The 26,975-nt window shown below is 41.3% G+C and overlaps 1 long non-coding RNA gene across 1 annotated transcript in view; it reads left to right on the forward strand.

The window, feature by feature from the left end:
* Positions 1-20,853, forward strand: part of LOC103159936 — a 26,862-nt gene extending 6,009 nt beyond the window's left edge. The window contains exons 2-3 of the long non-coding RNA XR_004772411.1: positions 19,849-19,935; positions 20,674-20,853. This is a non-coding gene — a long non-coding RNA (uncharacterized LOC103159936). The remainder of the gene's footprint in view (positions 1-19,848; positions 19,936-20,673) is intronic.
* The last annotated feature ends 6,122 nt before the right edge of the window (positions 20,854-26,975 follow it).

Raw genomic sequence — 26,975 nt, forward strand, 5'->3', positions numbered from 1 at the left:
AGGCTTTGCAATTTGGCAAAAGTAACACTTTGAGAAGTCTTACTCATAAATGCTCTCATTTAAAACTCAAGAGAAGGAATAGACTTCCATGTAATTTCTAAATATTCAAAAAGCTATAGATTACAAATCTACAGCCAATGTTATACTAAATGGGAGAAAGCCAGGAGTATTTCTTATGAAATGTGACAAGTGTACCCACTTTCTCTACTCTTAATCTTCTAATACTTGAAGTTCTTAGTCAAAGCAATAAGAGAAAGAAATAAAAGTAATGTAAATAGAAACTGGGGAAAAAATAAAATATCTATATTCATAGATGGTGTGATCTTATAATTAAACAACCCTCAGGACTTCACCAGAAAATGCCTACATCTGAAAAATGCTATCAGCCAAGTAACAGGCTATGAAATTCACACACAGGAAGCCATAGCTTTTCTATATGGCAGGGGAAATGGGAGGGGAAAAGGAGAAACCCATTCACAGTAGTTTCAAAACTTAAGTTAAATAATAAATAGGAATAAACTTAACCTAGGAGGTAAAAACTAAACAATGAAAACTTCCAAACACTAAGACAATAAATTATAAGACACTATAAGATAGAAAGACTCATCATGTCTATGCATTAGCAAAATTAATATTGTGAAAATGGATATATTACCAAGAGTGAACTACAGGTTCAATACAGTCTCCATTAAACTTCCAATGACATTCTTCACAGAAATAGATTTTTTTAAGGTCCTAAAATGTATACAGAGGCACAGAAGACCTCAAATAGCCAAAGCAAGCCTAAGCAGAAAAGGCAATGCTGAGGTTGTCACAACACCTTATGCCAAACTATACTACAAAGCCATAACAACAAGGCAATTTCCTTCTCTTTACTCTTTGACCTGGATCTTGGATAATTTCATGTTAAAATTCCTAAAATATGTCTGTGCCCCCAAAAAGATCATAAACACAATACAAGTAGGAGCCAAGGTTGGAAGACATTCAATTAGTGGATGTCTTCAGGTAACCATGCATAAGCCATGCACAAGGCAGCCATGCATAAAAACCATCACCCCATAGCCTCTCAGCTGAATATAACTAAAGACATTACATGGGAACTCTTTATATATACTCTTTATATATTAACACACTCGGTATTTTGAAGCATCGTTTAGCATCCTGGGCTTAGTCAGATAACAGGTTTACAGCACTGTCAAAAATGAAAACCTTAGGCCTCTTAAGTATTCAGGGAATGGTGCTAGTGACCACAACCAGGCTTTTTTTTTTGATATGCAAGTACATCTCATAATGCAGTCCCAGAATTCCTGTTCAGTGAAGGCAGACAGATGCCAGCCAGGGTTTTGAACAGCAGGACCGCCCACACAGCAGAGCTTTGCTGCTACTGCCATTGTTTCATCTGAATGGCAGTGATTTTTAAAATAGCAGAAATAGAACCTGGGAAGGAATGTCAAGAGACTCTGAATCCAGCATCAGACCAACCAGTTTTCATATCCCATCTCCCTGCACAGCTCTCTCTCTCGCCTCTATGTCTATTACTCTTTTATTTAATGTCCAATATTAGCTCAGCAGGCCAAATTGGTCCTTCTCAGTAATTACCCTTTGCTATGCTTCCCAACTCTTATTCTTATTTTCTTTTTAAAAGAGTTTCCTCTTCCAAAGAGCATAGACTGGTCTGGTTTATAAAGTTCTATGGCTTAACCTCATGAGAGATGAGACTATTGTTCTTTGTCATCTGACAGTGTGTCTTTTCAGTCCACCTTTCTTCCCAACTCCTTCGTTCCTGGCCCCTTTTGTTTGGCCTCTACAGTTCTCTCTTTTATCTGAATCCCATTCCTCGTCTTCCTCTCTAGCAACACAATACTAACCATGAGTTTTGGGTTGCTTTTTTCCTTTCTCTCCCTTCACACTCATACCACACAGTTCTGTCAGTGTCCATGCGCTCCCTATGTCTACTGGCCCTTAAGTGGTAATTGTATTTTAGTTGACTGTTGATCTACTTCTACATCTATATAAGTAGGTAGGTAGGTAGGTAGGTAGGTAGGTAGGTAGGTAAGAAGAGCAGGAGGGAACACACAAATCACAGTCTAGGAGTGGAGGTCAGCCTGTGAGTTAGTTCTCTTCTGCCATGTGGCTTCCATGAATAGAACTCAGGTCACCAGGCTTAACAGCAAGTGCTTTTACCCATGAGTCCTCTCACTGGCCCTATTGCTCTATTTTTATAGTGGCATATGGAGAGTGCCTGTTGCTGCAGACAGTATTCTACACTCAGCAGAACACTGAGAGTAGAGCCCAAAAGCCTAAACCAATAGGTGAAAATATGCCACAGCCCTACTACAACCTAGACCCTCCTAAATATTGCGAACTTTTCAATGAAAGACTAAAAATGACTTAAATAAAAAATCCAACCAGTAACCTAACTCCAGATGTGCAAACCCTAATGCAAAAACACAGGTAATGTGAAAAACAGTACATGTTTCTTCAAAGGTTACTAATTCCACAGTAAGAGCTCCCAACGAGAGTGACTTAGATGAAACTCCAGACAAAGAATTCAAAGGAAGGATAAATACGATTTCAAAAAAACAAAAAAAATATAAAAAACCACTGGGTGAAGTCCAAGAGAATGAAAACAGCCTAAGGAAATAAGGAAGTCAATGCAGTTTGTGAAAATAGAGTTCAATAAAGAAATACTAAATGCCAGCCAGCCAGCCAGACAGACATGGACACACTTTAACCTAGGCATGCCAGGAATAGTAATTTTAGTGCACAATAAGAAGACAAAAATAGAAAATAAAAAAGCATCCAAAGATTTGCTACAAAAGTTATTTTTCAGGAACTCTACAGTCAGGTTAAACTTTTCCATGTTGTTTTGACATAAAGACATTTGCATTTATTTAGAATGTACTTTTAGATAAAAAAACATCCTAAGTGTACAAAAGACCAACTAGCTAGAATTCTCCTGAGGGGCACCAAGATAGTACACACCTAATATTCTTCACATAACAAAATAGATCCCGTCACTATCTTATTTCTCTGATTTCCAAATGGTTCGAGGGAACCCCAACAGCTAACAAGAGCCTTGGAAGCCAACACCCTTACACCTTCTCTGTCACATGGCAAATGTTCAAATTGTTCAACAGAACTTCAAATCTTGTCAAAAGGTTGTCATATAAATGGCACAATAGTCCAGATGTTTCAACAGAAACTCAGTATCTCAGAAAAGCTTAAAGGGCAACCAGTTGCCAAAATGATGCTAAAAGAATCCTGTATTAGTTATTCATCTGATTGCTATGACCAAATACCAGACAAGAAGCAGTTTAAGAGAGGGAGAGTTTACAGTCAGGAGGCTCATTCCATTGTGGTGAGGAAGGCCTGGTGGCGGGAGTAGGAGGCACGGTGGCAGGAGTGGGAGACAGCTGGTTACATTGCATCCACACTTACTAACACTAGACACTAACACTCACCTCACTGTCTCTTTTCTATTCAGCCCAAGACCCCATCCCATAGCTAGGTTGGTCTCCCCACTTCAGCTAATCTAATCTAGACAATCCCCACAGGTATACCATGAGGCTTTTCTTCTAGGAGATTCTAGATCCTGTAATGTTGACCATATTAACTATCACACATCTGCATGACTCAAAGGAGCCTTCAAACCAACAGGAAAGCAAGGCCCAAGGTGCTCCAACTGGGGAGAGTTTACCAACTGTCAAACTGTCTTAAGTCAAACAAAAGTCCCAACACTGGGTTCTGTGCTCCACCAAATGGAGGTGAGGGCAGCGGAAGCTGAATGAAGTAAAGACAATAAAGGCTCTGGAATAAAATGATTCCACCAGCTCTACCTCTGGGGTCAACTTGCTACAAATGGCTGACACCCAAAATGTTTATTTTCTTCTGGCTCAGCAACTCAAACTTCTCACTGGAGTTTTTAGGGTCAAAGCCTGGCCCTTGGCATCCCTAAAAGCTAAGCTTGGCCACCTGTTATTAATATGCCAATTAAAGAGGTAAGTAGTTGCTGTAGATATCAGAACTCGGTTCGTGAGACAAGACATGGAGCCTACAATGTGAATCTTCAGCAGAGGAGGCTGGGGACATAAGAACATGGGAGAAGCTCCAAGGATCTAGAGTGCTTCCTGCATTGCACTTTCATCAGGAACAACACAGGCAAAGATATTATACAGTCACTAAACTGTGGTTAATGGATTGCCAGGGAGAACAATAATAAGGCCAAAAATATATGGGGACAGAACAAGCCCATACATTTCCAGAGAAACACACTCCAGACTTCTGACTGGAAAGCTTGTGGTATAGATCATTTCCTGACAGCCTTCGTGTGCCCAGGGTCACAATGCTCTTAGAAACAAAAGGTATTTTTCTCAGACAAGGCTGTTGGCAGCAATAGTGCAAAACAGAGAAAAGAGATTTATTCTATGTAACCACATTGGGAACAGAAACAAATAAAGAAGTCTAGAGATTCCCATGTCCATCTTTGGGGGTCCTGAAATGAGGATTAAGTGTAAAAAGAGGGCAAGAGGTACTCATAAGAAGCAGTTCTGGCCAGGGTGTAGCCCCACCCATCATTGACCCACCCTTGTCTCAGCTTCAGTCTCCTACAAAGTGGTCAGACAAGCTGTTGGAACCATGTGACATCTCTCCCTGGGAGGCAAACTTTTCTGGCTGTCACTGGGGACCCCAGCCTTTCCCTTCTTCAGGTCTGTGGTTATTTGGGAGATTTCAATTTCTCAAAGTCCATTTTTTAATAGTCCAGTGGGACACAAAAGCCTTGCTTTAAGATAACTTTGTCTTTCTTGGGATGGTTACAAAATGATTTTAGTTACATAAGAGAATATAACATTTTCAATATGAACATAGCCATACTAGAACACATAATCAAGCAGTCAAGTGATTATACCATTTTCTAATTTTAAAAGTGTTCATTTTCTCCATTTATGTCCCTCTGACAGATGAGTTAAATTATAGATTTATCCAAACACAAGTAGAATCACCGTGAACATGATTGATACTAACAAAGACTAACACTGTAATTTGCCTTAGTAACATCACAGGCATGGTGACTTTTTGCCTCAACCAGTCTGGGAAAATGGTACAGTTCCAAAGTATAATTTTTCCTCAATGTGAAAAAAAGGTGTTTTCCTAGAAAATTTATGTTTCTAGAAAAAGTAGTGGAAACAGAACAGAAATCCATGCTTCAATGTAAGCAGGTTATATAGCTTTTATATGTGAAAGCCCTGTGCTGTTTTAGAATATATGGCTTCCCTGATTCTTTCCCATAAATGCCAGCAGAAATCTCCCCACCCTCCCCAACCCAGCTGCTATGGCAGCCAAAAGTCACTTCTTCAATTCTGAGATGTCACCCCAGGCTTCTTGCCTAGTGACATCATAGCCATAATTATATCATGGCATAACACATGTCTCATGTGTTTGTGTATTCTGGTGTGGACAGACCTACTGTGGCTAGTCACCCCATGGGGCTGGAGAGATTAGTGGTTAAAAGTACTTACTATTCTTGCAGAGGACCTGGGTTCAGTTTCCAGCTCCAGGGGATATGAGATTTTGTACAAGTGCACTCTGTGATAACAACACAAAAGAATTGCCTAAGGATACATTCTCAGAATTTATTCTGCTTTAAGACCCAATAGCCAGGTGGCTTAAGAGATGGTTCAGTGGATACCAGCAGTTGCTGCTCTTACAGAGAACCTGGGCTCAGTACCAAGAACTCACACAGTAGCTCACATGTGTGGGATATATGCCAGAGAAGACTGCTTACTCATGGGTTTAAGCCAATAGAAAAATCTTTATGAGACAGCTGGGAAGCCAATACCCTCTTCTGACCTCCACAGGCACCAGGCACACACATGTGTTCACAAATACAAACAGACAAAAAAATCATATACATTAAATAAATATAAATACAATGTTTTTGAGGACTTAGCAGCATGCTGAATTTATGTCTTCAATATTTAAAATTAAAAAAAAATCTGTTGAGTGTGGTGACTCAAGCCTTTAATCCCAGCACTCAAGAGGTACAGGTAGGAGGATTTTTGTAGGTTTGAGGCCAGCTCAGTCTACATAGTGAGTTCTAGGAGAGCCAGGACTTTTAGAGAAACCCTGTCTCAAACACACACAAAACACACACACACACACACACACACACACACACACACACACACACACACACACACACACACGCACACGCTGCCTTCCTCACTCACCCCTCCACGTATAGACTCATTTCTCAGAGCTCCTTACTTCAAAGCCAAATATGCATATTATGGTCCCCACCTTCTCATCCTATTACTCAACTCCCTCAAGGCAGGCTTTTGTTCAGTGCTTTGGTGTGTTCAAGAAAAAATGCCAATCAAGGTTTTGAACTCTTCATGCGTTAGTATTCTAACACACTTGGGTATTATACAAATTATATATTTATTGATTTATAGACTCCTATGCCTTATAAATGAAGAAATGCTGTAAAGGCACTAATTGCAATAAGTTTACAAGAACATTAATCACAAACTCATTGAATTCATTAGAAGTTGGATGAAAATCTTAATTTTAGAATCTTTTAAAATATTTGCAAGGCACATGGTCTTACATTCACCGTGGAAAGAAATTGAAAGGGAAAATTTGCTTAAAATAGTTAAAAATAGATTCTGATGCTGTCTCTAAATAGTTTTAGTCGGCAAAAATGGATGTTTCAAATTGCTAAGTACCTCAGAATGGGTAAAAAGCATCTCCATGATTACCTTGTATTCCTTGGGTTAAGAAATCTTTTTCAACCAGTTTCTGGTCTCATACATTAAATTCTAGAATTGTATCATTGACCCAAGTTATGTAGATGTATGAAATATACTTCTTAAAGACAAAATTTGTGTCAGTGAGGTCAATCATATACTTTTAAAGCACCATTATATTTTAAAATTTAAAACAATAGAATAAATGTTTTCTCCTACTTCCCATCTCCCTAGACATAGCTATATTTTCTGTTTTATACATTGTACATAACACTGATGGCATGGGGTCATGCACACAAACACGCATGCATATTTACACATTCAAATACTTGCCCTGGGACTCACTTTAAATAATTGAACATCCTGGAAAACCAAAATTCTCTTAGAAATCTGGGCTTTCCTTCTCTACTCTGCTCCCATCTTTCCCTAACCTATCTCTAGGTCTGGAGCCTGAACCCCTGTGTTCATGCTTTGCATCAAACATTCAGTAGTAGTGCGAACTTGGACAAATCCCTTTGTGTCTGTGGTTTTCAGCTTTCCCACCTATAAAATGAGGATGATAATAACAGCAGCTAGAGTCAGGCTGTGGTAGTGCATGCCTTTAATCCCAGCACTTGGGAAGCAGAGGCAGAGGCAGGTGGATCTCTGTGAGTCTGAGGCAAGCCTAGTCTACAAGAGCGAGTTTCAGGACAGCTAGAGAGAAATCCTACCACAAACAAACAAATAAAAGCAGCTAACCTCATAGGGGCACCACCGCATACTGAATGAGCTAATTCAATGTCATTTCACTTAAATACTAAATCTTTTTCTACCTTCCTCTTAACCTTAGAAGACAGGTTAAAGATAGATGGATAGATAGATAGATAGATAGATAGATAGATAGATAGATAGATAGATAGATAGATAGATAGAGACAGGTAGATACCACGGTGAAATGGCTAAGGGAATGTAAGAAGTGGGAAAATAGAAAACATCTAGCAATAATGTTAGTATTCAAAACTCAGGCTTCAGGGTCTTACCTGGTTGCCAAAGAGAGAAACATTTGGCTCTGAGCTTCCCAGAAGACAAGGAATGCTCCATTAGTCTCAAGTCTCAACATCTCTAAGAAGAAATATCTATTTGGTCACTGGAAACACAACTTTCTCTTGTCTGAGATGTAAGAAAGATTTCAACTTGTTTTCTCCCTAGAAATGTTTTAGGATCAGATGAGGGGATGAAAATCTCAGTCTCACATTGATTGACAGGAGCCATGCCTACTTCCGATGGATTGTAACACTGCATGGCAATTCTCTGACAAGTCTGTGGATCACATATCTGAAGAGGATTGAGCTTGGAGGTCCAATTTTTTATATAAAATTGTGTTGGGATGTGTAATGTTGACACTCATGTCAGTTCTAAGCAATGAGGGTAGATTCTACATCTCTTGCTTTAGGACTAAGAAATCTAAGGTAGATTGGATAGTTTAGGTATCTCAAGTGACTGGTTCTAAGGGCTAATGTTTTGCCTGCCTATATTAGTCCATTATTGATTGTTATAAGAAAATACTTGAATCTAGGTATTTTATAAAGAAAAGAAGTTTATTTGGCTTACAGTTTAGGTAGTTGAGAGTCCAAACAGATGCTTCCAGCTCTGGTTAGTTCTAGTGAGACCCTGATGGCATGGCAGATGGCCCAAAAACATTCAGGAAAGAGGGATCCTGTGATGAGCCAGTAGACCAAAGATAGCAGAGGAACTTACTGTGATCCCTGAGAATTGTTTCATGGCTTTCAAGATCAAGCAGCCTTGGAAAGATGGTTCAGTCTTCTTCCATGAAAGGAACCTCTTCAAGGTTCCATATGCCTCTCTATATTGCCATTTAGAACTCAGTTTTCAATTAATGATCCCTTGGTGGACATACCACATCCAAAACATAACTCTAGAAAAAGAAATTTCAAGGGAAAAGAAGAGCATGAGGACCACTAAGAATCTGATGCAAACCCCAGAACTTGGGAGGTGAAGACAGAAGAACAAGAAGTTCTGGGGCATTCTCAGCTACATAGTGAGTTCTAGGCCAACCTCAGCTTTATGAGACTTTGTTTCAATAAACAAAACAAGCTAAAAAGACTTTAAGGGGTCAGTAGCTTGCTAAGCAAACGTGTTCTGACCATCTGAGTTCCATCACTGGAACCACATAAATGTAAGAGGGACTGGACTTGGAAAAGTCCTCTAACCACATGTGATGCACACATGCTACACACACACACACACACACACACACACACACACGCACGCACGCACGCACGCACGCACGCACGCACGCACGCACGCACGTGTGCACACACACACACACTACTCAGAGAAGCCTGCTGTCCCTCTCTATTATAAGAACCTATCTTCTTGCTCCAGGCTAGAATTGACATTTAGGTGGGAATGGTAGAAGAAGGAGCCATTATGAGTATTTCAAACAGCTCAGCAGAAAATGCCGCTGGGGTTCACCAGAATGCCACAGATACTTACTTTAGCAGAATGCCAAGCATTATACAGATTATATCAACCACATTTCTGGTGAACATGATTTGGAGGAATGAATGATTAATGTAGTAGTTCATTTGGTGAAAACAATCTTTTTAGAATCACAGAGTCATAGACAGAAAGATAAACACTCAGAGGAGGATTGCTATAGAAAACACTAGTAATTAAATCCTGTCCTTCATGTCGCCAGGTATAACATCTATGGCTCCCACTAACCCGGAAGTAAAAACACCGAGAAAGGGATTGTCCCTATACTCACTACATGCAGACATTCCCTTTATTCAGTGTATAATAAGTGTGGGGTGCAGAAGGAGTCCTAATGCCAGGCTTGGACTTCTAGTGAGGCAGCGTTTCTAAGTGATAGCCAGAGACCACTAAAGGACCTACGCTTTGCTGCTATCTGGTAAGTGAACTCTTATACTAGACATAAGAAAGGAACACAGGACTGTGAACCTGTGAACAGGGTCCAGGGTCCCCTGGGAGCTGGAGTCATAGGTGATTGTGAGCCTTTTGATATGGGTGCTGGGAACTACATTTGAATCCTCTAAAAGAGTAGCAAGCACTCTTAACCACTTAGGCATCTTTCCAACCAATCAACTTTCTTCAAGTGAAATAAGATGATTGACATTGTAAAGCATAGTGAGTATATTAAATATATTAAGTGAACCACCTGAAAAAAGAATCTGTAACTAGAAGAGCTAAGTGATCAATAGCACACAGAGGATGGAGAGGTGGTTCGGTGGTTAAGGGAACTTACTACTCTTGCATAGGGCCAGGTTTCAATTCCTGGCACCCCCAAGGTGGCTCACAACCACCTGTAACTTCAGTCCAGTTCCTGAAGATCTGATATCCTTTTGTGTCTTCCATAGGCTCCTGCATTCACGTGGTGCAAATCATACACTCAGGCACACATACACATAGAATAAAGAAGGAATAGAACACAGATTTATAACTGATAGAGATCCATGATGAGAGGAATGAAGAAGGCCAACACACACACATACACACACACACACACACACACACACACACACACACACACACACACACACTTATTTTAGAAGAGAATAGGATTATTACTCACAAAAGCAGAATGGATCCTATGGTGGTTTGAAAGAAAATGGTTCCCAAAAGTGTGGCACTACTAGAAGGCAGGGCCTTTTTGGAGGAAGTGTGTCACTGTGGGGGCGGGCTTTGAGGTCTCTTTTCTCAAGCTTCATTCAGTGTGACAGTCAGTTGACTTCCTGTTGCCCGAAAGATGTAGGACTCTCAGCTCCAGCACCACATCTGTCGGCATGCTCTCCGTCCTGATGATAATGGACTGGACCTCTGAAACTATAATCCAGCCGCCCCAATTAAATGTTTTCCTTTATAAGAGTTGCCACAGTCATGGTGTCTCCTCACAGCAATAGAAAACCCTAACTAAGACAGCTCCCCTTCCACATTTTGGCTCAGATGCACAAAATAGTTTTGTGACATACATCAGTCTAGTCTGGAAAGCTTTGAGTCACACAATGAGGGCTTCCAAGGAAAGCAGGGCAGACTTCCCCAGCTGGTTCCACGAACTGACTTGTGAAAACAGGAAAGGGGGGCTGGCATGGATATAGGGGCTGGCGACAGTATGTGGTGTAGTAAGGATCCTGGGTGTAGGTTTGAGTCTTCTACTGCTATCAGGGTTCAGAACAAACACTTTGGCTTTCCAAGCAAACTAGCCAGGTGTGGGGCTTGAAAGAAAGAAGCAAGCCTACGACACCAAAAGTGGAGTCACAATCTCCACCACAAAGGAGGGGAAATGGCTAACGATGTAAGACTGACAGTTGGGCCAAAGGAAACTCAAGGTTTAGAAACAAATTGGGTCTGGGGCCAGATAAACAAAGCTAAACCCCCACACATAGAGGGTGGTAAGTTATAAGCCACCAATGTGCTGATTGTCATCAGTTTGTACTCAGGTTCCTAAGAACTGGTCTATGCTCCTAAAAACCTGGCTTGCTTAGGGCTGGAAGATAGAAAATTATACTTCCCAAACACCCATGCCAGTGAGGTGCTGACTGTACTCTAGTGGCATAAAACAGAGAGACTAGGAAAACCATTCTGCCTCTGGGGCTGCTTCTGTCCCTGTTGGAGGCAATGGATCCCTTCCCTGACAGCAGCAGAGGGGAAGGAACTGCGTGTTGTTAATGGGCTCCATCCCAGCTGCAGCAGCTTCTGACTTGATAACACCCCGTTGCCTTTGCTGCCCACTTCCAAAGCTTTGAAGAAGTTCACTGTACACATCCTCACTTGCTTGGGATGCTCAGAGTAATTTTATTCAGTGATATTTTCTAAATGGTGGAGATTTCTATGCTTACTGTATTAGTTATTTTTCTGGCTGCTGTGACAAATGCAATTTAAGGAAGAACAGAAAAGTTTCCTTTGGCTCACGATTTGAGGGGATAGTCCATCAGAGCAGGACATCATAGTGGCAGGGGATTGTTTGAAACAGCTGGCTGTACGTATTGCATCCACACCCAGAAAGCAGAAAAGGGGATGAATGCTAGGATTCAGCTAGCTTTCTCCATTTTAAGAAGTCAGGTACTCCAAGCCATGGACTGGTGGTATCACCCACATTTTGGATGAGTCTTCCTACTTCAATGAACCTGGTCTAGAAGAAATTTGACAAGCCCAGAGGCTTGCCTTTTTGATGGTTCTAGATCCTGTCAAGTTGCCACTCATTCATTGCATCTATAATGTCCATTCCAGAAACTAGTGGCCATTAAGCATTTGAAATGAGACCAGTATGTCTGAAAAACTAAACATTTTGTTTTATTTAACTTGAAATTGAATTTGAGCTACCACATATGGTTGGTGGGTTCTGGAATTAGACATCGCATTATTCAACATGATCATCAACTGTATTATAGCTGGAGGATATACCCCCTTCTTGAGTCAAAGAACTTACACAAGCCCCAAATGGGGAGGCATGTGTTGACAACTTAGAGAAAGTCTCATGGGTCAGGAAGAGAGTCCTCACAAACACTTTGGCAATCATGGCTTTCTTTGTCATCATGTTCCCCAGCATGTGCTTATCTCAGGGTTCAGCAGATGACAGCATCAAGCAGAAAACAAACAAACAAACAAACAAACAAACAAAAACACCCTATGGAAAGAGGGAGTCTCCATCCCAAAATGGGCTCTAGAGAAATGCTGCTTACTGGCTTACTCACCCAGATTTCTTATAGAACCCAGGACCACCAGCCCAGGGATTGCACCACCCACAACGGGTTGGGCCCTCCCCCACCAATCACTAATTTAAACAAATGCCCTATAGGCTTGTCTACAGCTTGATCTTAAGGAGGCATTTTCTTAATTGAGGTTTCATCCTCTCAGATGACTCTAGCTTGTGTCAAGTTGATATAAAATCATCCAACACACCAAGATTAAGTCCGGTCCCATCATAGTGGCCATGCATAGCAATAGGGTACTCAATAAGCTATACTTACCAATAGCCACCACAAACATTCTTCTAGGTCCATTCAGCTTCCCAAGATTAGAACAGATACCCGGGATAATCAACATGTAAAGACCTGTACTTTAAGTCACAGTTTTAGAGATTTTTGACTGTGATCAAGTGGATCTATTGCTTTTAGGCTTCTGGTTGAGGATGCCAGATGGCAATGGTAGAGAGTGTGTAGAAGATTAAAACTGTTTTATCTCATGGCTGGAAAGTGAAGGAGAAAGAGAAGGTGACCAAAGTCCTTATCCCCTTTAAGAGCAAGACTTCAATAACCTGGAGACCTCCCATTGTCCTAATCTGTTAATGGTCCTACCACCACCTTGGTAGCCAGTCTTTAACACAAGTTTAGAGGATATGCAAGAGCCAACCTTTATCATCCCTAGAGCTCATATCCAACATAATGGTGGTGAAACCCAAGGCTCTGATCAAGATCCATTTTGAGAGTGCTCAGGTTCCAGGCCATGTTCAGTGCTGCACAGGCACTGTCTCAATGTAGGTTATGTATTATGCAATTAATGAGCATGCCTGGATTTTAGAATGTATTTGAATTGCTGGTATTTTTGGATTTGAATCTGAGGCAGTACTTAGAAGGTGCCTATGAAGCACCAAATAGGGTTTTCTCTTACGAATTTGTGTTCCATTCAGAGTATAAAGGCCATTTATGATACACAGGAAGACCCAAGAATATATACACACCTTGACCCACTGAGTAATGATGATTCATGCTGATTGCTCAAGCTGCTTACTCACACAGCCTCTCTAGAGGATGCTGCCATCACAGGCCATCTGTAATCAGGCTTCAGAGGCACAACTTTTTTTGAGAATCCAGAATCTATTTTTATAGCAATGAGCACAGGCACCTTTGTCACATTAAATGATTCTAAAAGCCATCAAAATGCTTACCAATCCATTATTGAGTCCTGGAAAGTGATCGAGGAGGCTTTGTGATTCCGTGAAGCATCAAGATGAGTCAGGGAATGATAAAAGGGAGGGGAGAATCAGGAATTGCTGTTGTAAATCAGTCTTATGCTCTTTCTGGCTTTGAGATCCTGTGAGGATCTGACAATATTCAAATACTCATGCCCAGCATTTATCGCTTATTAGTCAACCCCCAGCCTCTTACATTAAGAGCAAGCAGCACTAGACTGCTGGCTCTCCAGGGCTGTGATTATTTGTGGATAATGGGAAGGACTTGACCTTTTCCTGTTTCCTATGGTTTTGCTCGCAAAGTCTAAATCCGAGGTAAAATTGAAGTCCACAGTCAGAAAGCAGAGAACCAAAATTACCCAAACCCACCCACTTTCTCCTTTGTATTCAGTTTGGGACCTAGCGCATGGAGCAGTGCCATCCACATTTAGGGTTAATCTTCCCACCTCAGTTAACCTAATCTAGATAATCCCTCACAAATATGCCCAGAGCTTTGTTTCCATAGTGATTCATTTGTGTTTTCTGTTTTTTTTGAATATAGATTCTACACATTTTATTGGATCTGTAATGGTTTTTGTTTCTGTATTTCAAGTGAGTTGTTTTAACAATTTAAAAAAAATGCTGATTATTTACTGGCAATAATCAGAAAACAAACTATCTTCAATACTGTAACCATTTATCCTGCAACCTTGCATGCTCATGTAGTTATATTTGTGTCAGTTTGGGGGAATTATGGTTTTTACAAAGATAGACTACCTTCAGCTTCAGATGGCTTTGTCTCTTTCCTATTTTTGTTTTGTTATGATTACAATAACTACTATCTCCAGTATGACATCTAATAGAAGCAAATGAAAAGGGTGTCACTCATCCTTGCTATTTGTCAGGAATGCAATGTGTGTTAATTTTCTCTCACTGAGACAAAACACTACGACCCAGGTAACTTACTAAAGAAAGTGTTTTATTTGGGGCTCATGTTTCCAAAGTGTTATGGTCTATAACCATTATGGCAGGGAGCATGGTAGTGGCAGACAGGCATGACACTGGAGCAATAGCTGAGAGCTTACATCTGATCCTCAAGCACCATACTCACGCACACAGGGTAGGGGGGGACTTCTGAAATCTCAAAGCCCACTCTAGTGACACAACACAACTCTTAGTCCTTGCCAAACAGCTGAACCAACTCAGACCAAGTATTCAAATAGATGAGTCTATGGGGGAACATTCTCGCTCAAACCACCACAGAATCCACCCAGCTTCTCACCGTTAAGCATAACATTAACTGGCAGTATGCTTTATCACGTTGAAGAGATGCAGGAACTGAAGAAGAAACCATAGAGGAACACTGCTTACTGGCTTGCCCCTCATGGTTTGCTCAGTGTGCTTTCTTACACATGTGAGGACCATCTGCCCAGGGGAGACAGTGCCCACAGTGAGCTGAGCTATAAAAGCCTACAGAACTCTTCTTCTTAGTCACACATTAGTCATTAGTCAAGGAAATGCCCCACTGTCTGGCCCAAAGACCAAATCTGTTGGGTGTGCTTACTCAAATGAGTTTCCCTCTTCTCAAATGACTCTATCTTGTGTTCAGTTGACATAAAAAAAAAAAAACTAACCAGGATAGATGTGATGAATTACATTGAGTAGCCAATGTTGCAACAGTCATTGCTTCCGTAGAACAAATCCCATATCTTGTAGCATGTTGGTTTTTTTAAAGTTATTGGATTAAATTTGCTAATACCTCATCGAGGATTTATAGGTGTGTGTGTGTGTGTGTGTGTGTGTGTGTGTGTGTGTGTGTGTGTACAAATATATATGTTCTTTCAGCTGGGTGTGATGTCAGGGTTATATTGGTGTCAGAGGATACATGAAGAAGAGTAGTTCTGGCCACTGGGCGTTTGTGGCCCACACCTTTAATCCCAGCACTCGGGAGGCAGAGGCAGGTGGATCTACAGAGCGAGATCCAGGACAGGCTCCAAAGCAATACAGAGAAACCCTGTCTCAAAAAACCAAAAAGGAAAAGGAAGGAGGAGGAGGAGGAGGAGGAGGAGGAGGAGGAGGAGGAGAAGAAGAAGAAGAAGAAGAAGAAGAAGAAGAAGAAGAAGAAGAAGAAGAAGAAGAAAGAAAGAAAGAAAGAAAGAAAGAAAGAAAGAAAGAAAGAAAGAAAGAAAGAAAGAAAGAAGAGTTCTGTAGGCTTTTATAGCGGGGTGATATTTTGGAGAATCAGCACATTTCATCCTCAAATGTTTGGTCTTATCTCATCAATGAAACCACGTGTATTCTCCTTTTAGAAACATTAGTAGTTGTTGATTCATCTTTGTTAACAGATAAAAAAACCCACCAGTTTGTTTATGCCTCTTGTGAATGACTGTTCTTATCATTCAAGAAAGTGACCCATTTCATCAGAATTAGCAACTTGGTAAGAGTCGAGTTCTTCATAGTATCCCCCCCCCCGTTATCTTTTGGGGGTCAAAGGAAGCAATAATGATAGCTCACTATCCATCTCACCATTGGTGATCTATCTTCTCTCTCTCTTTCCTTGGATAATTTGACTGATTTTCATTTTTGAAATTCTCCCTCCTCCTTCTCTCCTCACTTTAGGCTTATACTGATCTTATTTTCTTCACTTTCTAAAGCAAAAGTTTGGGTTACTGATTGCAGATGTCATCTCAAACATAAGCACATTCAAGGATCTAAGTTTTCCTCTGCCATGTTTTTATCCCTCAGTGGACCACAGGGGAAAGGCTTTGCCCTCAATCCCTGGTGCTTGTGAGAGGAATCTTAAGAGGCATGCTCTTCAAGGGCATACCGGGACTTCAAGTACTCCTCTCTTGGCATCACACAAGGTAAGGAGTTCTTTGTTCTGCCCTATAATGATGTGCCACAAGCTCGGAGCAGCAGAATGGAGTACCCGTGAGTCACCATAAACACCTTTTTTCCCCCAGTTTTTTGAGGCAGGGTTTCTCTGTGGCTTAGGAGGCTGTCCTAGAACTAGCTCTTATAGACCAGGCTGGTCTTGAACTCACAGAGATCAGCCTGCCACTGCCTCCTGAGTGCTGGGATTAAAGGCGTGCGGCACCACCGCCAATTGTTTATCTCCAGTATTTTGCCACAGTGTTGGAAAGCTGACTAATATATCTTCTAAGCACTGCTTTAGCTGTATGATACACATTTGTTTAAAAGATTTATTTATTTGTCATGTGCAGGGCAGAAGAGGGCACCAGATCCCATTACAGATGGTTGTGAGCCACCATGTGGATGCTGGGAATTGAACTCAGGACCTCTGGAAGAGCAGTCAGTGCTCTTAAGCCCTAAGCCATCTCTCCAGCTCATGATACGCATTTTTGCAATTAATTTTTTGGTTCAGCTATAGCCTTACAGATTTTTTTTTTGCTTACTTCATCTGTTAATTTCTACTTATTTATTTACTTTTGGTGGGGGTATGTACATGTGGAAGCCAGCGGATGACATCAGGTGTTTTTCTTGGCTGCCTCCACCTTCTTTTGTGAGACCTGGCTTACTACTTTATCTGGAACTTATCATGTGACTAAGCTGGTTAGCCAACAAGCCCCAGAGAGCCTCTTGTCTCAACCTTTTCAATACAAGCACACAGCGGTGCAGTCAGCATTTGTACATGGGTTATGGAGGGCAAGCAGGTGGCCACGCCTCCACAGCAAGGACTTTACCATGTGAGTTCTGTCTCCAGCCCCAGCACTGGCTAATTATCTAACATAGGTGTTGGAACTTCAATTGTAAGAGTAGATTGATTTCCTTTGGTTCTGTCGCTTTTTTACCTCCCATATTTTTTTGGCATGCCATTATGAGCCTCCTTGTTGGTGATGTCGTCTTATTGGAATGCACATCATGGTGAAGCCATTAGGTTATGCCTGCTTTTATCATTGATATTTTGACTTCCTGTGACATCTGCTTTGTTTGAAGTTGACATAACATATTGTCTTTTATTTGTTTGGTGTTAGCCTGGTATACCTTTCTCTATTCCTTTACTTTTCAGCTACTTGAATCTATATAGGGAACATAGAGTTTGGTCTCACTTTTTATTCCATATGACAATCTGTCTTTTAATTTTTATCTATATGATTCACACTTATGTGATTATTAGCACAGTTTGATAAGTAATTATCATATTCATGATTGTTTTCTAGTCATTGCCAAATTCCACTAGGTTTGAACTCATTAATACTAAACTCAAAGTCACCAGTAATGTGTCAGTGTTGCGTTAAGGAAAGAAATCAACGCACTTGCCCTTGATGTCATTTAACAAGAGTGAGCTTCCATTTGAATTCTCTATTTCATGCTCCCTGTGTCTTCTGTCCTCTGATGGTTGTATGAGTCTGAGTCTGCACCTGATTGAAGTCTGTCTGTGAATCTGCCCTTGTCCTTCTCACTGTCCCTGACAAAGAGCTCTGCTCTGTACCTATTGAGCAACACAGAAAGCATCACATGGGGAAGGAGTCAGGGATATTATACAGAAATTCTTTACAGAGTTTTACAAGGGATTAAGTCACAAATGACCACAACTCAAGGAAAAGAAGCAAACATTACAAACATCAGGGTTTGTCAAGCAATGTCCACATGTTACATTCATTATTTATGGTAAATATTCCCTTTATAATATGGCTTTTAATTTCTATATTTTGCTACTTTCAGTAAGTGATACACATACTTCACTCTAGGTCAAGGGCATGGAAGAGTTCATGATTTAAGATTACAGTTGTGGATTATCTTAGGGTGTAAAAATTGATTACATGGAAAATCCAAAGCAAGTAAGTTGATGCTTAGAGTTTTCTCTTAAAGGCAGGGTAAGCAAACAGGCTGAGTACACAGTGGACTCACAGCCTTAAGTAACCTCAAGGTGCATTATTAGCTCTGGTTATGAGGTCCAACAAAAGTTCCAGTCTCTTAGCATGTATGAGGTATTTCATAACATTGCATTGCCACAATTGCCTGTGTTCTTTTTCTTCTTTCCTTTCATTCTTCTCTATTTCTCTGTTTAAAAAATAATAAATATACAGTATATAACAAAATTTGGAACCTTTTTTTTACTATCTTAAAGTCTTGTCTTAGGGTTTATATTACTGTGGTAACACATTATGACTAAAGCAATTTATAGAAGAGTTTATTTGGGGCTCATGGTTCTAGAGAATTTGGGTCAACAATGGCAGGAACAGTGGGCGTAGACATGGTGGCTGGAGCTGGAAGCTGAGAGTTGAGGGCTCATATCTCAAAGCACACGCAGGATGCTTATGCACAGAGAATAGCCTATGACTTTTGAAAGCTTGAAGCCCACCCCAGTGATGCACTTCCTCCAGCAAAGCCAAACCTCCTAAGCCTCCCCAGACAAGGCTACCAGCAAGGGAACAAGTATTGAGATGCCAGAGACAATGAAGCAACATCTATCATTCAAATCACAAAATCACAAACTTCTTTTTTTCCATCCCATTTTACTTCCAAGTCTGCATTTCTAAATCTCAAAGAACAAACTCAACAAGGCAAGATATCTTTTAGCATGTTTAACTTGGACCCCACTTTGTGGGTGTAAGGTAAGTGAGACAGTAGTCATCTGTGCTACCTCTCAAGCCTCAGGAAGATGGCAGTAAGCCAAAGTTCTGCTCTTTTGGAGTCTCTGGTCCTTTCATGGTGACATGTTTCACTGGTTCTTGTATTCTTATGGTTGTACTGAGCACAAACAAAAGCCCCTTTATGGAATCATATGTGGTAAGGTTAATTAATATAGAGGGGCATTCATAATCTCAGTGAATTTTCCTCCCCAGCAGGCATGGGGATGGTACTGATGTTACCAGTCTCCAAGAGAATATCCTGGAGGTATTCACCCAGCAAAGAGTTATATGTGGAGAGTTCACATGCCTGAGGTATCTCTGGGATGCATGTTCTAGAATAAGAACGTCATGTTAAAGGGGGGATTATTGAGCCCCTCTGCCTCCTCTCCAAGAAAATAAAGCTCCTTCCCAAAGAGGAATGGTGTGACTTTAGGGCTTGCTCAGCACCTGCCCCTAGGGAAACAGCTTGGGCAAGTTGCTGAGGGACTGGGCAAATGCACTGATTGTCTCCATGTCAACCCACAGGCATGAGATCATTCTATTCTCTAAATTAAATGAGAGGGTAATAAATCATATTTGTCTTCGGGTACAGGAAAACCTGGATGAAAGCCTCCTTGGAATTAATACAAAGTAGCCTCTCCATTGGCAAAGACACCAGGAGAACAAAGTGCAGCTATAGGTAAGAGGAAAGCTCAGAGCAGGGGTGGGGGTGGCTATTTCAAAGGTCATTGTATACATGAAATATGTAGAGAGGCAATCCTGAGAAACATGCTGCCCTCAGGGAGGAACAGTCTCCTAGCAAATGCTATTTTCCATATTTTACAACTGTATCACTTGCAGTTAATCTGAAAAAACAGATGATGGCATCCGTCCTTGACCTCTGAAGGAACAAAGACACAAAATGTCAAATGACACACCTGCAGCCACGCCATGATGAAGCATGCCTGTGTTTCACTCTAAGTCTGAGGCTGCATATTAGCTCTTGATACTGTGAGCCCCACCTTTCCATTAGGACTTAATGGTGCAAAGACCTGAGAAAGACACTAATCTGTGTTAAACATGCAGGCCCTCCAACGTTGTTTTCCAGTTACACAATGTTGGATCTTAAACTTCATTTAGTTGCATGTTTTATTTCTGTCTTCTTTAATCATAACTCAGCTTTTCACTGTGTCAAATCCTTTCTTGGAGTCTCAGTAAAAACTCTATTAGTCTTGTAGGGGGAAAAATTCAATTTTACAGAAACAAGTTGACCTTTGGTGGGAAGCTTTTTCCTTCATTAAAAACATTGTTTTTACAACACCTGATAAGTGTTGACCGGAGACCACCAGAGACCATTGAAATCAGTGCTCCTGGTGTTCTGCAGAATCTGGCACCAGGTCTTTGTCATCCATGTCTATTGCTGCTTTATTCACTACAGCAGGGAAAGGGAACCAGCCCGGATGTCTATCAGAAGATGAAAGGATAATGGAAATATGGTTTATATACACTGGAATTTTACTCAGCTGTAAAGAAAAACAAAACTATGAAATTTGACAGAAAGTAAATGGAACAGCAAAGTATTCAATTAAATGGCCCAGTTTCAGAAAGGCCAAATCAACAGGATCTGTCTCAAGTGTGAATCCTTATTTTCAATGTTTGTATGTTTGCAAATAAGGGGTGTGAGAGTGGATACTGACTGTGAAGCTAGATAGGAGACCCCAAGATGGGAACACGAGGCACAGAGGAAGGGAGGAGAGCACTAAGGGTCAGATGTGACCTTAGTCACATTCAGGTGTGGTATGAATGTGACAAGGAGTCTATTGGGGGAGACAGCTTTGGGGTTATAGAGAAAAGAGGGGAAAGAGCAGCATCAAAGACAATTTATGCTCCACAAATGCCAAAGAAAACCTCATATGTTTTGTATGCTGACAATAAAAAGTATGCACGTGCGGGGCGGTGGTGGTGCACGCCTTTAATCCCAGCACTCGGGAGGCAGAGGCAGGCAGATCTCTGTGAGTTTGAGACTAGCCTGGTCTACAAGAGCTAGTTCCAGAACAACCTCCAAAGCCACAGAGAAAACTTGTCTCAAAAAAAAAAAAAAAGAATGCATGTATATGTGTTGTGGGGGATGTTAACTAGAGTCTCACTCTGCTCTCCCCTCAACTCCCTGGTCCCTGTATTCTCCATCAAATGAATTCAGACATGACATGTGGTATACAGTACAGAAGACAGACAAAATTTATTATAGAATGTGAGACACTCTGAAGAGGTGACAGTGGCCAGAGAGACTGTTGTGCCCACTTCCATGTTTCAAGGGGTGATTGATTATTATTTTTCCTAAAGTCTCTGGACCAAGTGATGTCCTGAGGAGCATGTCCCAGTCCAGGTGGTTGACAGACCTGAGTAACTCTCAAGGGAGAGAGAACAGTCTGTATTTGTCATTTACCAGAAGGCCGCTTCCAAGATGGTAACCTGTGATCTTCCTAGTAATTCTCAGAGTCATGCTCTCACCCACAGCAAGAGGTAAGTTTCAAACCCCATTCTTTAACCAAAAACCATGTAACAGAGGTGACTGAAAAGAATTAAAGAGGTTGAGCATGGTGGCCCACACCTGTGATCCTAGTATCTGATGGAAGGACAGGAGGATCACAGTCTCCACTACATAACAAGTCTGAGGTCAACCTGGACTCTATGAGACCTTATCTCAAACAAAACAAAACAAAACAAAACAAAACAAAACAAAACAAAACAAAAAAACCCAAGGGCTACAGAGATACAGGTCACCACAAACACCATGTTGCAACAATGCATTTTTTAAAAAAGTGCATCGATGGGAACATCAGGTTCTGGAAAAGCAGAAAAATCTTGCCGTGGACTCTAATCTAATTTTTAAAATCTCATACTCAGCATTGAGACAGGGGGTGAAGTTTTACCCTGGCCAACGGCATACAGAATGCCAGGTGTTCTGGGTTAGGATTCTAATATTAGAGGAACAGGTGAGGGAAGGTCTCCAGCTCCCGGGCCACCCATCATGTACACGGGAGGTGAGTCCCAGTGCATTAAAGATGGAGATCCCACACTGGAGAGATCCTTGTCTTTGAAGTTGACCTTTAGGATTGCTCTTTAGTGAGATGACTGTCTTCTGCTAATGCACAAGCTCAGTGCTCTGTTAAAAGCACTGAGCTGGACACAGGTACCCACCGGTAATTTAATCTTCTCCAGGTGTCTTGGCAGGCTGGCAGAGGAGCCAATCGGGACATATCAGTGAAATGAACTGGTGTCAAGTTCATGGGAAAACTCAGTATTGTAGAAGTGGGGAGCAATGGCGTGCGTGCCTCCTCTCCCATCAGGCCAAGGAGTTGAAGTAGATTCATTTACCTGTGCCTTTCCACCCTAGGGAGCTGTTAAGAACTGCAATTCCCAGCCAAGAAATTTTTCATTGTTGCAAGAGACACTTTAATATCAATGGTTTTTTTTTTCTTTTTAAGAGCCAGCTTTTGTTTCTTGATTTTCTGTCTTTCTTGTTTATGATGCCATGTATTTATGCCCCTTGTTATTTCCTTCCTGCTGTCGATTTGGGTTTATCTTTCCTGTCTTTGTCTAACTTCTTGAAGTAGGAACTTACATCATTAACTTGAGGCTTTCACTTGAGAAAGCTCTGGTGAAACCTTGAGAATGCTCTTGTGAGACCACGAGGCAACCAATACAGCAAACCTTCATAGTCTTGCTCGGAAAAAAAAAGCCAGAACAATTGGCACGGCTGCCCCAACTTTCAACAACCACCACTGAACAGTCAGGGGCCATTGACATTGGCAAAAAGAGTGTGAATTGTTGACAAATCAGACGAGCAACAGGTTTTCGTTTTAATTAATTGCTGTTTTTAGTTTTGAGTCCCTTATGTACTGTATATATGGATACCTGCCTGTTGGATAAATAGCTGGAATTTTCTTTCTCCTGCTTACTGTCTTTCCACTCTATTGTCTACTTGGTTTTATTGTTTGTTTGTTTTGTTTTTTTGGCTATTCTAATAATTTTATGCTTTAAATTTTTAAATTAGTCGGGTGGTGGTGGTGCACACCTTTAATCCCAGCACTCGGGAGGCAGAGGAAGGCGGATCTCTGTGAGTTCAAGACCAGCCTGGTCTACAAAGAGCTAGTTCCAGGGCAGCCTCCAAAGCCAAAGAGAAACCCTGTCTCAAAAAACCAAATAAATAAATAAATAAATAAATAAATAAATAAATAAATAAAATTTTAAATTAGATTTTATTTATGTGTAATAAATATTTATGCATGCACATGTATGTGCAGATCAGAGGATGACTTGAAGTAGTCTCTCCTTCTATCATGTGACTTTCACGGCCCAAACCCATGTGGTCAGGCTTGTCAGCAGAAGTACTTAAGTTTTATAAATTCCATTTTCCAGATCTTGCTATGATCTTCTGACCTATTGGAGAGGTTTTTAGAAATACTTGCCTTTGACTGTTTTGAAATGTCTTCCTCTAGTAATTTCAAGTTTTAGTGGCTTTGTCTTATTTGTTTTTACATTTTCAAAAACTAATTCTTAGGGCAGCTTTATGTTCACAGCAAAGCAGAGAGGAAAACACACAGAGAGATTTCCTGTCAACCCCTTGTCCCTACTACATACACGCAGCCTCCCAATCAGCTAGATCCTCCAGCGTGGTGTTACAATTTGTCACAGTTGGTGACTCTGCACCGGAAGGTGGTTATTATCCAAAGTTCACTTCTATGTTGTAGTTCAGTACTGGTGCAGTGCCAATGGCTCCAATGAACGCATGATGCCACATTCCCACCCCTGTAGTATCTGACAGAGGCAGCCCTACCCGCAAAATCTTATGTGTGCTGTGCACCGCCGGCCTCTGCTCTGTTTTTGAACTATGTCTCTTCTGGTTGTGATTATCAGCTCGCAGTGTTCCTCCTTCATCATTTGACTACACCATCCCACTGCTGTCTTGCCTCCACTGTTTCTGAAGAGAATTAATGAATGATAGTTTTGGGAATCGCTACACCTGATGATTTAGTTTTTCTTCCTGACTCCAAGGTTTACTTCTTTGATGTTTAATAGTTCTACTTACTGAGTATGGCTCCTTGTTTCTTTGTCGTCCTCAAAGCTCAGAGAGCTTCTTATGTATAGATGGATATAATCAAATTTAAGGGTTTTATGGCCATTATTTCTGTGCACATTTTTTTCCATTCATTTTTTATTTCTACTCCCCCAGTGCTCTCATTTCGTGTACGCTAATGTGTTTAACTGTGGTGATCTATTGTTTATGATTTAATAAAGCCACTGGAGAGCAAAATGTAAAGCTAGCCACAGCCATAGAGGCAGGAGAGTTCAAGGCCACTCAGGGTTACACTAGAGTGAGTAAGTCTAAAAGAGAAACAGCTCACACAAAGAAGATCTCAGCACTTGGGATCCACACCTTTAATCCCAGCTCTAGACAGATGCATAACACAGAAGCAGGGCATTCAGTATTCAGTCTCAGAGATTGATTCTCCAGCCACACTGAGGACAGGAGAGCCCTTTCAGCTGAGGTAGAGGTAAGAGCTGGTAGCCAGCTGCTTTGCCTCTCTGATCCTCAGCTGGAACCCCAATATCTGTCTCTGGGTTTTTATTATTTGTGCTACATTTAACAGTACCTCAGCTTTCTCTTAGTCTTGTTGACTTTTCATCATGCTTTCCCCCTCCTGGTCTTGATCAGTCAGAATGACTAAATTTCGACTGGTCTTAAATTATATTGATTGTTCTGTCAGCTCAACATGCTGTGAGCCTACCCAGAGTTTCTCATTTCTTGTATACCTTTCAATCACAGCATTGCAATTTGTGATTTAATCAAATAATTCCTATCTCCTTATGATATTCTTTATTTAATGAGGCATTTTCATCTTATCTCCCCTGAATCTTTTAGCAGTTTCCTTTATATCTCTCTTATTTTTAATTCTCTCTCTCTCTCTCTCTCTCTCTCTCTCTCTCTCTCTCTCTCTCTCTCTCTCTCTGTGTGTGTGTGTGTGTGTGTGTGTGTGTGTGTGTATGTGTGTGGTACATATTAGGATACACAGGCATGTATACCTATGTCTGCATGGAGATCCGAAGAGTCAAGTATTCTACTCTATTACTCTCCACCTATTCCTTTGAGATAGGCTGTCTTGCTGAATCTGGAGCTAGATCAGAGGCTAGAAAGCCCAGGGACACCCCCCCCCATTTCTGCCCACCCCACAGTGCTAGACTCACAGCCATGCCCAGATTTTTATGTGAGTTCTGAGGATTTGAACTCACGTCCTCATGCTTGTGTAGCAAGTTCTCAAATCTGTTAAGCCATCTCTGCAGCTGTAAGGAGCTTTGTAACCAGGCAGGCAAAGGCCTGGCTGAAGAAAGATTAAAAGAAAGTCAGCGTAGGCCCACTATGCAGCCCAGCTGTTGTAGGTAAGAGTGAGAATGTGTGGAGTGTGGCAAAGTGTGATTAGCACGATTTAGCGAACTATTTAAGGACCAGCTCAGAACTGGGAATTTTAGAGCTCTCCTCCGCTAACCTGACAACCAGTCCATCAAGCTGAGTGCTGCCCATTCTGAGCTGGACTCCGGGCCCTCAGGAGACTCACCAGCCTGAATGCAGAGCAGCTGAAGTCCTGAGCCAGAACCTGCGGGCCACTGCAGGAGAGGTACCCCGTGCTGTGAGCCTATTGTCTGTGGTTCTTAGGATTGTTTGCTTATGCTTGTGTGTTGCTTTGACATAAGTGAGAAGTAAAACTTATATACTCAAAACCAACTGGCTGAGTTTGTCATTCCTCCCAGGTCAAAACCTGGTATGAGCTCGAGACAGCAGCCCACTGTATATCTCTGAAAATATTAATAATACTTTGGAATCTTTGCTTGTATGTTTCATCATCTCAGTCCCTGAAAAGGCAGTTTCTGTTGCTTAATTTCTTTTTGTGTGTATGAACCACACTTTCTTTTTCTGTAACTATTTTAAAACTGGACAGTAGAGAGATGTTATAGCAAATCCAGATATTAATGTCTGCGGTGGTGTACTTATCTGTTTGTTCAGTGACTTGTCTGGACCACTCCATTGAAATCTGTTTTTCCACAGTGTGTGGCTTCTGATGCCATTTCTCAGCTGCCAGTGAACCTTGGGTACATGCACAATCTTTGTGACCCTTGGGGCATGACTGGTTAATAGAATGTCTTTTATGCCCTCCTTTCTTGACTCTCCCCATTGAGCTTCTGTTGAATGCTTCTATTAGTGTCAGACTTTTCGATTGCTTTTGCCAATGCCTTAGAACATAAATTGCTCTGTCATCGGAAATGAATTCAGACCCCCAGGGAAAGGCAAGGCTCTCTCTGACCTCCCTTTGTGCCATGGAAGCTGCCAATCTGCAGCTAAGGAGAAAGCTGAAGAATAACTACATGTGTCTTCTGGACCCCCTCTCTATAGCAAGAGATATGTATTAGTGATGGGGCAAAGATGCTGATAACTGAAGTTCATGGAGCTTCTGCTCCTTAGGGTGGGCTTTCTGAGACATGGATGACATGAGTCATTGGAAGCTACCAATTGACAGACCTACCCAGCATTGTCTTCATGTCTAGGAAGCTGAGATTAGTGGTTGCCTGTCATTCAACTCCTGAGCCTCTGGAGCAACTTCCATCAATCCGCGATGGCTCCACCCCTCACCAACTGCTCTGTTAAAACCATTCCTGCAGAGTGGGACTTGGGAGTAAGGAAAC

This window comes from Cricetulus griseus (assembly GCF_003668045.3).
Source record: "Cricetulus griseus strain 17A/GY chromosome 1 unlocalized genomic scaffold, alternate assembly CriGri-PICRH-1.0 chr1_1, whole genome shotgun sequence".
Taxonomy (NCBI): Eukaryota; Metazoa; Chordata; class Mammalia; order Rodentia; family Cricetidae; genus Cricetulus; species Cricetulus griseus.